The sequence below is a fragment of the Opisthorchis viverrini genome, assembly GCF_000715545.1.
Source record: "Opisthorchis viverrini unplaced genomic scaffold opera_v5_52, whole genome shotgun sequence".
Lineage (NCBI taxonomy): Eukaryota > Metazoa > Platyhelminthes > Trematoda > Opisthorchiida > Opisthorchiidae > Opisthorchis > Opisthorchis viverrini.
This window is the reverse complement of record NW_008751708.1, coordinates 1,390,163-1,404,781: the sequence shown is the minus strand read 5'-3', so window position 1 is coordinate 1,404,781 and position 14,619 is coordinate 1,390,163. Positions and strand designations below refer to the sequence as shown.

The following is a 14,619-nucleotide window of genomic DNA, read 5'->3' as shown; positions in this document are numbered from 1 at the left end:
TTTTTAATATGGCGTGTTTTATATGGCTTTTTTGGCTGCAGTCGCTTTTCATCCGTCTATGTGAACACCCGATCCGCCAGCGATCGTCCGCAAAAAGTAGACATGGGGTGCGAGAGCATCTGGAATGTCGTTGGCGTATATCAGAAGCAGCAGTGGTTCCCCAAGGAGCCTTCAAGAACTCCAACGGAACCCGGCGCTTAAGAGGAGCAGGATGAGCATACTTTCACTCGAAAGGACCTTGATCCTGTGTAGGATTTTCCCCTGAATTCCGTGAGACTCAAGTTTGTGGAGCAGCGTGACCGGCGGGAGTCAATCAAATGCTTTTCACAAGTCGAAAAATATGGCTTCCGACATAAGTCCCTTGTCAGTGGCTTGAGTTAAGCTATCCATAAACACGAGGATGTTTGTCACGCAAGAACGGTTTGGAACATCCCTGTTGAACTGGAGATATCAAGTTGCTGGAAGCAGGGTGATCTAGAATGGCTCGCTTTAAAATGCATTCTATCACCATGCACGGCGCGCTAGTGAGGCTGATAGGCCTGTAGCTTCCGGGCGATAGTCGATCACGAGTTTTGCGGATTGGCGTGACATTTGCTCCCTTCTAAGTAGAGGGTAGATGGTCTTCGTCGAGTAACTGACGAAACACTAGGTAGGAATGATTTTCAGAGTAAACGCATTTCCTTCAGGACCCTCGGGTGGATTCCGTCGGTCCTCAACGCGCAGAATGGGTTGATTTTGTGCAAGAGTGGACGAACATCCTCCACCGTGAAGACCACGTCGGTTAGAGGCCGCTTATAGTTGCGCTTTCGCAAGTTTTAATGTGACCAGGACGCTGGAGATGAATATAGAACTGCGTATTGTTCTCTGCAGACCACACTCATTACCAATGGGTCATTATCGGGTTCCCGTTCCTGTAACTCAAGGAGAACGCGGATGGTTTGTATCTGTGGCGATGTCTCGTATTTGAACAGTAGATTTCTGTCTTTCCCGGCGAGGTCCAAAATAGTGGCTTGTTTTCGTATGTTCTTTTGACGAGTTTATGATCTAAAGCGGTTCCGCATTTCACCAAATCCCTACTGATCTTCTGTGTCTTTCGAATTCAATGTTGTAGAAATTTCTCAGACCGCATTTCCAGAAGATGCCGAATTCTTTGAAACAGCTCGCGGTTCATCCGGCTGCGTGCTAGCTTTTCTGATGCGAGCATCGCGTCATCCTCGTGAACTTTCCGGACGATGGTCCTGTATATGTCTTTCAATGAATTTGGCCCCAGTTTAACTTGCTCATTAGAGATGCGCATTCTCGAAAAGACTGCGCGGCAGAAGTCTCGAAACCACGTTTGAGATTCGGGATTTCTGGCTCAATAGCAGATTAAATCAAAGGTCAGCACGCGGCGGTCGCTATGTCCCAGTGGAGCATTAATTGTTATCTGCTCAACGAAGTGTCTTTCGTTAGTGGCGACCAAACCCAGGAGGGATGGCAGTTGACTTGCGCGGTATATGACGGGTGCGACATGTTGAGTCCAAGCACTCTGTTGAACTACTTTGGTCAGCGCCACTGAAAAATGTCTACTCCATCCGACGAGCTGAAGCTCCATCCAAGAGGCCTGTGAAACTTTGAAATCACCCAACAGCAGATGAGTAAAGTATCTGGAGGAGAGTTGCTCGAGGATATGTATCGGGAAGACCAGATTTGATGTTGTTCGAGTATTTGGGGCAAGCTCGCTTCCGTCTGGCACCTTGGGCATTATGGCGCGGGTTGATCGCAAAAGCGTCGCTGTGAAGCACTGAGCGCGGGGTGGAACCACCAGGAATTATTATTGGTGGCGCTCCCATGAGGCTCAGTTTCACAGAAGAATGCACCCTGAAGCCACCCAGCAGTTTTCTGATTCGGCAAATCTTATGTGCCTTGTTTGCAAGTAGTCACCTTTCTTCCGTGTTTGTGTGGACACCCGGGTCACCCACGGTCATCGTGGCCAACCGCGTGTACAGAGGATTTTCCGATTCGCTGTGGTCAGGTTTGTGGCTTTAGCCGTCGTAGTCTTGGAAAAAGGCTGTATCCGCGATCAAAGAGGCCACTTTCGACGTAGTGGAGCCGGGGTCGGCAGTTTTACATTCTAATTGTTTCGACGATTCTCGCAGCATTCACCAGATCGAGGTCGACGCCTGTGGTTGATTTGTCGGTGGGCTTTGCCGCTTGGGTCCGCCAGTCTGACCCAGTCCAGTTCAAAAGTTGTGACTTGGGTGGGGAGTTCACTACTGCACCTCTGTTGTATTTTACGGAGATGCGTCGATATCTGTACGTACTTTGGGTGCTGCGTCCATATGAGGCTTGCCTACTCCAGAACATCGCTGTCTTTGATAGTCCTGGGGCCTGCGGTGGTTGAGTAGAAACTGCTATACGGAGTCGTGGCCGGTCGCGTCGGCGTACTTTCAGATGCATAAAAGGCTATAACTACAATGGCTTGACCATAAGTTTCGGGTCGGTTAACCTGGCGCCGAGTGAGAAACTGGTGAGCACCTCTGCTCTAGAACTGCTGCAGCACAGCTTTTGCGTCTCTAGAGGGTGATACTAGACACATGCCTGATAGTTATCTAGGCTTTTTGAATGCCGACGGCCCGCTCCAAGAGCCTCTGCCTGGCAGGTAGGGAGGAAAGGGTGACTAGAAGCCCAAGTGTTCGCTTGCTTCACTTCTGGAGTATTCATCACGTAAAGCGATCCGTGGTCAGGCTTTGTGAGGACGCTGTCACGGAGCGACTGCGCCTGCTTCGTTGATGCGATTTTTCTTGAGAATGACCCCCAGAATATCAGCTTACCTTCCCTTACGCACCCGTCCACAAAAGACGTGACGGTCTTAACTGCCGCACCATAGAACTGAATGACCTTCGTCGTAGCCAGCGCACCCTGGACGGATGGCCGACGTAGCCGTTCAGCGAAGAAAGTTCATTATCAACTTTCGTCCAGGTTGTTGCATTTTTTGTGTTTGCATCCTCCAGTGCTTTAGAAAGAAGCTCCAGTTTTGCGTCGAGTATCCCGATTAAAGCGAAACATTCACACCGGTCTTTCTGACTCAGCAATAGGGATTGGGTTTTGTTTTTGATGGCTCACTTCTTAGCTGCGATGTGCATTGCACCCTTAATATAGAGGCAGCTGGATCAGACAAACGGATCAGGCAAGTTAGCTAGTTAGCTTACCTAGTCATCCTTCAAACCCGTGCATTTAGAGTGCCACCAGGCCTTGCAGGTGTGGCGCCGCATCCCACGCCCAACATAGACAGAAAGCCATTTCACCTACATCTGTTATGGTCCGTCGCCGGCTGCAGAAAGCAGCCCGTATTGATTATTGTCGTGATTGCGGCCGGGTGCCAAATCGGGAATGAGCACAAAATAACAGAGCTCAACGTAAATGTTATGCTAGTGACAAAATTCAACAAACGACACGCAGAAAACCTGTGAACAGACTAAACGGTGAAAGTATTCTTCTAAAACTATGCACAAGGGAAAAAAGAAAACAATTTCGAAAGTACCGCATTTCTGCATTATTTCGCTGAAATTTTCTAGAAATACACTTTATTCGTAACTTCTGGAGCAAGGAACGAGATCGGCTTGGAAGATGGTCCTTCAGTTATTGGTTCCCGAACGGTTTCCATGTGAAGATGTTAAATCGTTCAATGAAGTATAGCCGATAAGTATCTGTGCGCGAAGCGGGAAAAATGCACCGACGGAAACTGTGCCCAAAGGGTTTAGTGCACGAATAAATATGAGCAAACTTACCCGTCCAAGTGTAATTGAGCAATTCTTCAAGGCTTACACTCACCCGAAATTACGAAACGGTGTTAATAATTATATATGATATCTTAGCATACCGGAAAATATGAATCGCTCCAATCGGACGTATTTGAGGGTGTTTCTGTGGCCGCAACGTTTAAAAAACTGCCACAATTTATTCCGCACACTGATGCAACCTATGCGGGACGATTACATCTGTATATAAATTTAAAACCGATATACTCTTTTGGGATAGACGGCGGACGCTTATGTCAACTTACCTCGAGAAACATCATTCGGAAGAGAAATTATTGGTGAAAATACTAGCTAATCTATGATAATTAGCACGATTTTAGAAGAGCGTACTGCTTTCGGAATGTAAATTGTACACACAAAATTCTCCCAAGTTAATAAAAGAGACGAACGTGTTCATAAGTTGCAGGTGGCTCATGCGCGTAGGTCAAGCGTTGTGTGCCAAACACCCAGCGCATAACTCTTTCTTAAGAAATATTTTTGTTGCGCCCAGATTCGATGAATCCTTTCATTTTGTGATATCACAGCATGGAAGGGCTGGCGTCAAATTAGATTTCTACTGGAACGGCACCAAAAGTGAAGCTGGAAGTGAAGATTTTATATCTTGGCTAGGTTGAATATTGTCGCCTACTTCATCAAAGCAGTGATATTTCTAAGATATAGGTATTCGCTGAAACGTGTCTGGCAGCTGTACGTTGGCCAACCGGCACGCTTTGAACCGAACACAACAACGTTCCAAACACTGTAGCCTTTTGGGTCATGGCATGACAGAAATTACGGATAGTGTACTTCTAGCAAATTTCAACAAAAGTAAAGCAGTATATTGGCATTACTAGTTTGACCACAAATTCAGAGAAATGGTACACGATAGGGGAAGCGTGCTCGTTCTAAACTCGTTGGTTTCTATTAAATTGCATATGACGCATAAGCGATCTCCACCTCATCTGTTTTGTGCTGACTCTGTCGCCCTGCGAACCGAGTGCTCTGGATCTAGCACCAATCGCGTGAGAGAATTCTGCAGTTCGAAATTGGGTGCGTTGCCGACCCGGATGATCAGACTTCGAGCGTCAGACTGAGATGGATGAGAAAACGGGCTCTATTCCACTAGTACCCTGTGTCTTGACCAACTGACTCCCAAGATTCTCCAGACCACTTTGTGGCTAGTTAATGAAGTGTGAAGGATGTCCATGGTACACCCTTCCTGGTTACGACTTGCACCTCCAGGTCCACGAATTATCGGACGAGTGCTGGTTAAGTGAGCGTTTAAGCCCTCAGCTGGAGATTTAAATACGACATTGCTCATGGGGCTGTTTTATAGACCCATGGCCCCGAATGACGGACAACAACACTGTCTGAGACATGGGCTTTTCAAGCTTTCTGGTAGTGCAAAATACATACATAGTGATTCCCTGATCACACGGGTTCATAACAATTGCTGTGGATAAGTACGGGAATGATTCATGAGTCGGCACCAAGTAGGAGATATGGGACATCACCCGCACTTACAGAGACGTGAAGTTTTTTGGTGGTAAGCATCGTACACTAGACTAGTCGTCGTCTTTGCCTGGTTGGAAAGCGACGCCACCAGCAGAGGCTTTCGCCCTCCCAGAACATGGTTTGAAACCTCAGTCACCACAGTGCGGCGGATCCCGATTGTGAAAAATCAAACTTAAGACAAGGTTTATGCAGCTAGGTTGTTCCCATTCTGCTATCATTCGCGTGAACAGCCTTCATGCTTGCCTATTTTTGGCTTTGGCCTTTCATAAGTGGGGAGTAGGCCAGTGATCCGTGTCATTAGTGAGGCTCGGTCTAGGGTAACAGTACGTTGAACAAAAGTCCGCGATTAAGGCTTTACTTTTCTGAGGAGGATGATACGGTGGATGGAGGACGGAGAGGAAGCAGTAGCAGTGTGTGTGAATAAAAGGGATCACGTGTTACCATATTCGCGTGTAGGCTCGTGTGCCACACTCATTAATGAAGCTTGACTCGGATGAACAAGCGGCTGAAGGTGAAGAGTTATTCAAGGGCGGAAATGCCCACATTGGAAAATAAGCAGCCAGTGGCTCATTGCACATCTCAGTCCGTAACCTTTTGCTTCAGGATGAACTTATTGACTTGGGCATAGCAATCGAAGAATTGTAGTCCCATAGCATAGTGTGGGGGTCTCTGACATAAGAATGCACAGGAGTGCTTCATCCGTCTGAAATGTTCGTCAGCCGAGTGAGGGACTAGGATTCACGATTCGTCATCATATGGGTGTGAACGTCGAAATTTTTTTCGCAGTTTGATTACTGTTGGTAACTGGTTTGGGGTCTAGTATTTGTGTTTAATGATACCAAAATCCTGTCAAGATATCACTCACAGTTTCCTAACCAGGTGAAAGAGTTTCGGATGGCTTCAAAGGTATTGGTGGTGGTCCTTCTCGGTTGCTATACAGTCGTACGTTTGGCTGATTGTGATTGTATTTTGACAACTCACCCTTCCCAGCTAGAGTCGCAACTGGGTGGTCTGAGCTGTTTAGTAAGTAATACAAGACCACGCTCCACTAGCTGCTTGTGAAGAAGAGTCTCAGAGGTGGATCGGTGACAAGCGGGGCAATATCATGTGGTCTGGTCGGTACAGAGATAGGACCCAGCGGACTGCGGACCGCCAGTTTCCGCGAGCTCCCACCCGCTCGTACGTTGCGCTTGGGACCTCAAGACTAACATGGTGGCTCCCAAAAAGGTAATACTTGATCTGCCAACCTGGCCTTTATCCTCAATGTGATACGAAGTTTTTCTGTTGGTTGATACTCTCTTATGAAAAGACTGCCGCAGTTATGAAGATCTCAACGCAGCGCCATGTTCAGACTGAATGAGGGAAGGGAGCTAAAAACTCGAACGGGAACAAGCAATTACTGTGGAAAGAGACATGCAAAAAGCGCAGAGGGAAGGCGAAAAATCTGGTGAATTTCAGTCAATGGACATTTCGCTACTAGCGGTGCCCAATAGTTGATGGTGATTGAAGGAATATGCCCGAGCTCATGTCACGAGGGGGGAAATTACATCGTTTACTGGTAAACAAACTTCGTTTGCAGAGCGGGAGATGCGGAAGGAGTAATGAGTATGCATTCTAGCAGCTCGGTTTTGTACCCCAAAATCTCTTGGCCGCATAAATTTACGTAAGGACTGAAGTCTTTGGGGATCCCGTTTTTATGACCCATGAGACGTTCGTATGTTTGTATACCTCTGACGGCTTGGGCTTGACTTACCACCATTCTCTTTGTGTTTTGTTATTGGTTTTTGTAGGCTTCTGCTGTCTAGGATGGCTTAGCTGGCATAGTTTTCCGCTCCGATAAATTTTGTTTGATGTCTTTCTCAAGGAATATCTAATCAAGTAAATTCAGACTTCCCGTCCCCCCTGAAGTGTCTGGACCTTATGGTGTGACGGTTTGCGTGTGTCGGTAAATCCCTAGGCTGAATAGGTGGATGCTCGAGCAGCATCCACGGAGTCTCTCGCCGGGTTTTTTAGTAGGTAGATTTCTGACAAATACAGTTCCTTCTATCTCCAAATTGGGGTTTAGGAAAGCTGGTAATTAGTTTCCGAAAATATCGGCTCTTCGAGCAGTCTAATGCCAACCACCACTGCCTCGCCACCAGACTTTTGAGCCAAGAACTTTGGCTCAGGACCCTAATTGTCCTTCAGTCTATTTTTGGGCTCCCTGGAAATATCTCAGCCATTTACAACCGTGAATTTTACGGATAAAGTACGTTCACGCCACATCAGCTGTCGCGTTCTGATATCGGCCGAGTCGCCTTAATCTCTGCATGCAGCAGGGTTGATAAGCGAAGACAGGAGACTGCTGACACTTCTAATCGTTGCTATTAAGGAGAATGTTGGTAGCTCACTTGGGGCTGTTGGTTGTTGGTTTGATCTCTGAGTTGGGCCATTCGATCGAAAACTTTTCATCACCAGTTGAGTTGACATAATTGATGCGTTGTTAGGGAGCGTAGTGGAGTGCAGTAATGAGTCGATGTTTGTGTACAAGCTTACACACAACTGGACCTAGCGGTGTGCATGCTACCGGGCCCCCTAGCTAAATTTCGTCTGTTGTTGGACACTGTTTATGTCGGGTAATGCTCTGATGGTGCCTTACTTCGGCATGATGCCTAGGTGTGTTTATTTCCTCGCTTTTAAAAAATTTAGGCACCTTATTCTTTATCTCATTCTTTAAGGACGTAAGACTTCGCTGTAATTCTTTTCCCTTCCATTTTGTTTTCACTTTTTAATAGGACTTTCTTGCAATATACTCGTATGCTTAAGCACCTTCGTGTGTTACTGGTTTATTGCTGTCAGTGGTGATAGTGATGATGACGATGAGGCTTCTGGGCTGGTGACAATCAGCCTGAAATTAGATGAAGTTTAGAATGATGTTGGAAATTCACAACGAGCGATTATATGACCTCAGAGTGAAAATGGATGTTTGGAACTCCAGACTTCGGATGGTCGGTTCCGCGCAGATATGAAAGCACAGGTTGGCCGAATGGAGCTGGAAAACAGTTAGGCTGATTGCGTGCTGATCACCTTTTGCCTAATCTTAGCTAGGGGACGTTGCGCCTGTACGGAGGCAGAAGGACATCACTGAAATTCTACTAAATCCCCCGTTCACACCAACCGCTATACACATGACCGATTTTGCCCTGATGGCTGAGTACCTCACGAACGCGTTGTCACGTCCGAATGTGTTTCTCACTAAAGGAAGTAGTACACAAAGCCTCATACTGCTCACGCATTAAGCGGTGTCTTGATGCCATAACCTCTTCGCCCCGAGCGAACATACGCATCAAAGGCAATTTGAGTTTTTCTCAACGGAACCAGTCACATGCCACATTCAGCTCACATATCCAGCGACCGCTGGTCGGAGAGCCATTTGCTTCCGTTTTGAGTTGAGGGCTGACGAGTGTACTTTTCCTTAAACGATGAAAACGAGTCACACACATTTGACATACTCAGCCGATCGCTTGTCTGAGAACTAAGCATCTTCTGAAGCATATCATAAAGAAGTCATTAACATCACTGTAATTTGCAAACGAGTGTCTTTAGGCCTTTAACCACCTATCCCTTTTAACGCACAGGGCGGTCTGTTCTGACAGGTAAACACCGCTGATTGTGCATACTGCAGTAGCCAAACGATGAAAATGTCTGCAGCCCCCTTGAATAGAAGGGCAGCGTAACACTGCGTCCATTCAACATGTATGCAGGCCTTTGCTGTCCGTTCGCTACTGAATGAACTTATACCCGTCAGTAAAACAGCCACAGTGAGCCTACTCAGCCAGTCCCGTCTGTGAAGTCATCGTCATTGATAGGATAAAAACAATGTTCAGCGCTGATGCTTTGTTGCCGTGTTTTTTTAGGTTACCGTGCATGATGAAAGATCCGCACTTTGAGCAAGCTTCCGCCTCGTTCTGTTGGTTCTTCACAGATTTTCCTGGACAGTTGTTTATGAAACGACTTTCCACCTAATGGTGATACTAATGAAGTGGAGTTTCACCTGCAGTGCCGTATTTACGCGCTAATTTGTCAGCTCCCGCCTCCAATGCACAGCTACCTACCCCACTCCCCGTATCATCAGTGAATGAAACTAGCAGCTACAACCACTGTACGACAAGTATGTGGTTATCACAGCTGACAATGATGGTGATATGATTCGGTGGATGATCCTTGTTGGGCATCTCTTTTTGTGTCATGAGCGTGTTTTGCCTACCGATGAGTATTTTGTGGTGAAGTTCCCGTAGTGCAGGATGGAAACATGAAAATTCAGTGAATCTGAGTTCAGAGCAATCCGATATTTAAATAGACGTGTAGGACTGCTAGTGCGATCAGTGTACTTCGGGGAAACAGAAAAGCGAGCATAGCAAACTACTGGCAGCTGGGCGTGAACGTTACACAGCGAACGAAGCGAGGCTTTCCCAAGTTGTCATCCTGTTATCCTCTAAATATCGCTGAAATAAACAGTTTTCTCGTATGGAGCGAAAGTAGGTAGGTAGTGATATACCATAGTGGGCGGAGCAGGAAGCCAAGGGACCGATACAGAGTTGCGCAACCGTTCAGCAAGACACAACAGGTAGCCACCTTGGGAAATTCTCAACTATTCTTCTGAATGCTCTTTCAAAACGACTTCTTTTGCTGAAAAGGCTAATAAAACGGTGACGAGTATGCAGAAGAAACGCCGGCAGCCTTGTTAGGTCTTACGGGATATTATATCAGAGCAAATAACGTGGATCCAGAAGCATGAATCTCGGGCTGCTTAAAATGAATTACCCAAGGCTTGGGGTCGATAGAAAACCTTGCACAGTTGTGCATCTCATTCTTGTGACATTTTCAGATATTATAATCCGGCGTCTGTAGCATCCGGTACATTGTCATTCCTACAGATATTACGTGTCTGCTTGATTTAAGTGCGTGATTTAAAACATGGAAGGCGCATGTTTATTACTTTGAAGAGTGGAAGATTATAAACTTGACGATTTAGGCAGACACTAGCAGCCGGCGAATGGCGGGATTATTCATCAAACTGGCCGCCAATCTTATCTGGGTCGACAGGAAGTTGGAACCACGGCTAATCCACTACGCGATTTGATCAGTGGAAGGGATTTGCATAGACTGTGATAGCCACTAATCTGCATTCACGCTTTAGCAATTAATCGGAATGTCACTATATCACTAATACTCAATCAGTGGAATTCTGTCACATCTAGCTTTTCAGTTTCAGACATTTTGGAATTCTGTGTAGCCATCTAGTGGATAGATGTTGGATTGGAAAGACGCACACATTACAGGTGGGAAGTTCTTAAATAAATACAGTTTGTATAGCCACGAAACTGGCATCTGTGGACTGGACCCTGATTCGAACTACTGACAAGGAAAATTCTATTAACTGGTGTACAACGGGTCTCGGTATCGTGTTTAACGTTCACTAGCGATGACGTTTTCTAAGTATTCTTCACATTTTCTGACGATCATCCGTTTTAAACTGCTGAATTTGTTTAATGCTTTCAAAGCCCTACTAGCCCTATCGTTTCAGGGGTATGCAATTAGTTAAGTCTGGTTTGCTGTGTACGTAATGCTCTCCTCTTTTTACAGCTCTGTCAGCCTGGGAATTCTATCACACTTCGTCCTTGAGTGGTCGTTGGTTTCTTGCGATGGTGCTGCTCCTCTCCATTGATTTCGACCTCTAGAATTTCGTCTGGAAAACAGTATGTCGCCCTCTTTTACTACGCTCTCCTCAAGACGAACATCATCTAATGCTAGGTAGTCGTCATCATCATCATCGACAGCATGACAGGTAGTCGTGCGATTCACCGTCTCATCGCTTCCCGGCATTTTGCATATAGTCCTCCTAAGTACCGTTTGTGCATCACCTTAGATTCCAGCAAGGACGTGGAGGATTCTTATAGGATGATTGCACTCTTTTTTCCACCATTCCGTGTAGCTCGAGATTGAACAGTGGTCTATCGATCTTTGTAATCTCAAGCTTCCTTCTACTGGTTCTAGGTTTCCACCAAGCTCGAAAAAAGGTTGAATTGCCCATGGTCGCAATAATAGGTTTTACTACTTCGTTTAGATGTTCCACCTTGAAATTCCAGGAAGCCATTTGGCATTTTGCCTCCTAGTTATGTAAATATCAACTGTGGTGGCAGGGGTTTAATCCAAGCCCATTATCAGCCGGATAAAATTTGGCCTACTCTCAAAAAGGGGTTAGTTATTATCGGATTTTGCGGTGGTATTGTGACTGCAAGTGCTTGAGCCTATTTGACTGCTAGCGCGTGTCCTTTTGAATGAGTGGGGCTTCTTTTTGGGTACTCCTGGGATATGCCATTGTGGCGGTTCCTTTCGTATGGTCCCACTTGGAGCCCAAAATGATACATTGTTGCGTACTCAGCGTACAACTTTCAGTCGATAGCATTAGTGCTTCTGAATCTACAGTGGAAGGGACGCTCCTCCTGTTGTAGAAAATTTGACTGTGGAATCTAGATTTACCCTTTCCAGTCCAGCGGAGGTCGAAATGGCTCAGTGGTAAGAGCGCGAATTTACTGACCCGAAGGTTCGTGGTTCGAACCCAACCTCTGCATCTCGACTTCCATGTAGGCTTGGGCAACCTGGCACCATCCCCAACCCTCGTGCTTCCTCCGGGTGGCGTGGCGGCTAGGCACCGAGAGGGTGCTATAACCGAACGACTATTATTATTATTATTATTATTATTATTATTATTATTCAGTGGACGCTCTTGCTGGAAAAAACGCTGGCCAGTGGCGCAACATAAGGCAATTAAATGTCTGCTCTTCTTGCTATTCGTTTGACGACTGCATAATCCTCAAAATGTAGCCATGGTTTATTACAGACTACATGCTTCGATGGCTCTGTGGTGCATGGTTGGGAATAAAATAAGAGCCGGGGGACATGCTTGCCGCCCATGATGAGGGTACTTCGAGACCTTAAATGACCATGGGGAGGATCAAATTAGCATTGACTCACCGCTTCCTCTGTCCTTTTATGTGAACAGCCTCAAATGCATCTTTATTGCACCAACTTGTGCGCACGTCCCTTTTGCGTACTGGTTATTCGTCGGCACATTTAGCGAAATTGTACACGTCTGCCTCACTGTGAACTTGATCATAACGATCCTGATGAATAGTTTTTCCATTTAGGGATAAACTCACTCGAAGTTGATGGGTATTTTTTTCAGCGAAAATTTTCTTGCTCGTGGAAGGGACGCTCCTCCTGTTGTAGAAAATTTGACTGTGGAATCTAGATTTACCCTTTCCAGTCCAGCGGAGGTCGAAATGGCTCAGTGGTAAGAGCGCGAATTTACTGACCCGAAGGTTCGTGGTTCGAACCCAACCTCTGCATCTCGACTTCCATGTAGGCTTGGGCAACCTGGCACCATCCCCAACCCTCGTGCTTCCTCCGGGTGGCGTGGCGGCTAGGCACCGAGAGGGTGCTATAACCGAACGACTATTATTATTATTATTATTATTATTATTATTATTATTCAGTGGACGCTCTTGCTGGAAAAAACGCTGGCCAGTGGCGCAACATAAGGCAATTAAATGTCTGCTCTTCTTGCTATTCGTTTGACGACTGCATAATCCTCAAAATGTAGCCATGGTTTATTACAGACTACATGCTTCGATGGCTCTGTGGTGCATGGTTGGGAATAAAATAAGAGCCGGGGGACATGCTTGCCGCCCATGATGAGGGTACTTCGAGACCTTAAATGACCATGGGGAGGATCAAATAAATTAGCATTCACCGCTTCCTCTGTCCTTTTATGTGAACAGCCTCAAATGCATCTTTATTGCACCAACTTGTGCGCACGTCCCTTTTGCGTACTGGTTATTCGTCGGCTGAATATCGATTATGGCGTTTAGAAACTCCAACTATAGTATACGACATACGCCGTGTTGCCTCGTCTTCCGATACCTGAGGGCTTTCACAAACCATCCCACCTTTATCCTCACTATTCGGTATCCCGTGCCTATACTGCGCACTGAGACTGCTTTACCTTATGTAATGTGGGTTTGTTTCGGCTACATCACGGTTTGTCCCATCGACCGTGCCAGGGTAATGTGGTTGTATGGATTTGCTGACCGTATGGCAACACTAAAACTTTTTGACTCAACGATTGTAGATTACAATTATGACAAGCAATGTGGGCGCAGTTGCAAAGTACGACGGCTGGTGTAAAATGGAATCATTTGTTTTGTCGTCCCACTGTCTCATTGTGATGCGTAAAACTCCAACGATGAAACGCATGCGCCAATCGTCTACAGATGAACAACGTCCCTTTTCCACACTGCTAAACTTCTCCGTTATTATGAGAATGGTTGCCTTGTTAGCTTTATCACAATCTATTCAACCTTAGCAAGGTAACCTCTTGAGTGGAAAAGCGATACGAGTGGGCGAAATCATGTATATTGAAAATCCTCGGAAACCGTACATGCGGTGTTAGCTGGGTGCAGAAGTCCAAGAGTAGGTATGGAGTGTCTTGTGAAAAGCAGGGTGACGAGAATGGTTTAATCGATAAGGCTACGGTAACTAAGCCCTGTGGTTACAGAATCAAAGATGTGCTTATTTTTAACAGAGGCAAGTAATTCATTTGCAAGGAGTGATTTGCATTGATCCTGACAGTCTCGGAAAGGGACGAAGAGTTTAAGAAACAACAATGGCACGCAGTGCCGTCGGTCTGTGTTCCAAAGCAACTAGGAGTGTTGAATGTTTTTGACTGATTTCAACAAAGCCAAAAAACTCGGTGCTTTAAGTTATTCATTTCGCAGCTGTATTGTGTACCGGGCAGATAAAAGTCTGGATGAAAGACAATGATCCAATAATAGCTGACTAAATTTGATGTGGACACGCGGATCTCAAGAAGGTGTGGAATTCAGCTGCCAGATAGTGGCGCAAGCCATAGCTATCGACCTCGTTCTCTGACTTTGTTATTGAATATTTGCTACCGAATATGATGGCCTTGTCTTAAAAACCACTTCGAATGCAAATAAGGTTCGAGTCATCTGTGTGGACCAACCATAAGAAGAAGAGATGCTATGAAATTCAATAAAACTTACTGAACTAGTTTCAGCCGGTAATTCATAGTCGGGAGCTGATTGCATCCGGGTTTACGCTGACCAGATTCGACACTGGAAAAGGCACCGAACTGCCCATATAATATGATTTTACTGGCCTTGTTCGCTTATTCGCTCTATATTGGTGTCTCTTCACGCTAGCAAGACGCTGTGTTTCTGGTGAGGCGAATGCAACTGGACAGGTACATCTGTTGAAGAGA

The 14,619-nt window shown here is 46.0% G+C and overlaps 1 protein-coding gene across 1 annotated transcript in view; it reads left to right on the top strand.

Moving 5' to 3' along the window:
- Window positions 1-10,901: 10,901 nt before the first annotated feature.
- Window positions 10,902-14,619, top strand: part of T265_03591 (hypothetical protein) — a gene marked incomplete at both ends in the record, with an annotated part of 7,621 nt that continues 3,903 nt past the window's right edge. The window contains one exon of the mRNA XM_009168110.1: window positions 10,902-11,032. The remainder of the gene's footprint in view (window positions 11,033-14,619) is intronic.